Source organism: Octodon degus, unplaced genomic scaffold (genome assembly GCF_000260255.1).
Source record: "Octodon degus isolate 3935 unplaced genomic scaffold, OctDeg1.0 scaffold00019, whole genome shotgun sequence".
Taxonomy (NCBI): domain Eukaryota; kingdom Metazoa; phylum Chordata; class Mammalia; order Rodentia; family Octodontidae; genus Octodon; species Octodon degus.
In genome coordinates this window covers 8195666-8196741 of record NW_004524595.1, presented here as the reverse complement: position 1 = coordinate 8196741, position 1076 = coordinate 8195666, and the positions used below count along the sequence as shown (strand labels likewise).

The 1076-nt window shown below is 45.4% G+C and overlaps 1 protein-coding gene across 1 annotated transcript in view; it reads right to left on the bottom strand.

The window, feature by feature from the left end:
* The window catches only part of Itsn2 (intersectin 2), a 167042-nt gene that overhangs the window by 165487 nt on the left and 479 nt on the right, over positions 1 to 1076 (bottom strand). The window lies entirely within an intron of this gene.

The following is a 1076-nucleotide window of genomic DNA, read 5'->3' as shown; positions in this document are numbered from 1 at the left end:
AAAAAACGCAAGCTTTTCAACTGTTAATATCACACCAAGACATCAGAAATGCACCATTTTTCTGCATCTGTCAAGAAAATATTAAATACTTCCAATTTTACCTTTAAAATTACAAGGCAATCACAGACACAGCTCAAAAATGTAAAGGTGAGCAGATCAGAATTGCTATCTTCAAATTCTCAGAGACTTAATTAGTAGTCATATAAAGATTTTATGTAATGTTTCTAGGTTGCTTTTAGGTTTCCTCACTGATTAACAATACAGCAAACTCGCAAAAGAAGGGAGCCAATTAATTTCTTTGGTAAGTTTAAGAAGCTTAACCTACAGCTTATGCTACCTAAATTAAGTTAACAACAGAAAATTCAAGTCACACCTTGCCCGTCTCTTGAGTAAGCAAGTAAGTACTAATAAAACAGACGTGAAGCATGTAGTAAAACAGTAATTTTTGTGCTAACCTTAATTCCTATCGTAAGGTGGTTGGTTCTATCAAAACAATTCCTAATTCATCTGGAAAACAAGTGTTAAATGAAGCATCCTTTCACTGGCAAATTATTTCGCAACAACGCTCACGATCAAAATCCCCAATAGCATCTTTCTACAGAGCAAAAGTCATCTGCAGTTTCTGCCTCGGTTTACCCATTACTATGCACCACGCTGGCGTCTTTTTTTTTTTTTTTCTTTGATAGGCAATAAACTTTACTGACTTCAGATATTGCATCTGTCCGTGTTTCCTGTATACCCTGGAAGTCATTGACGACGAAGTCAAAGCTTAACATTTACCAACTCGGCTGAACGCGAGGCTCAGACGCCGAGCATCCGCCCACTGTCCTCCCGTGACTCCGGCTACTTTGACGCACCGGGATGCGGCTCACCTGACATTCTGCACCAACCATTCCAAGAAGGAAGCCAGCTCCGCCGACAAAATGGGTCCCCGACGAGGCGTGCGGGCGCCCCTCCGGCTGTCTTGGAGACCGCGCCGCCCCCGGCCCCTCCGCGGCGCCCGCCACCTGCCAGACCCGGCCAGGCTCGGTTGCTTGGAGCGGCTCCCGCTCCCGCCCGGCCCCGGCCCCGGCCCT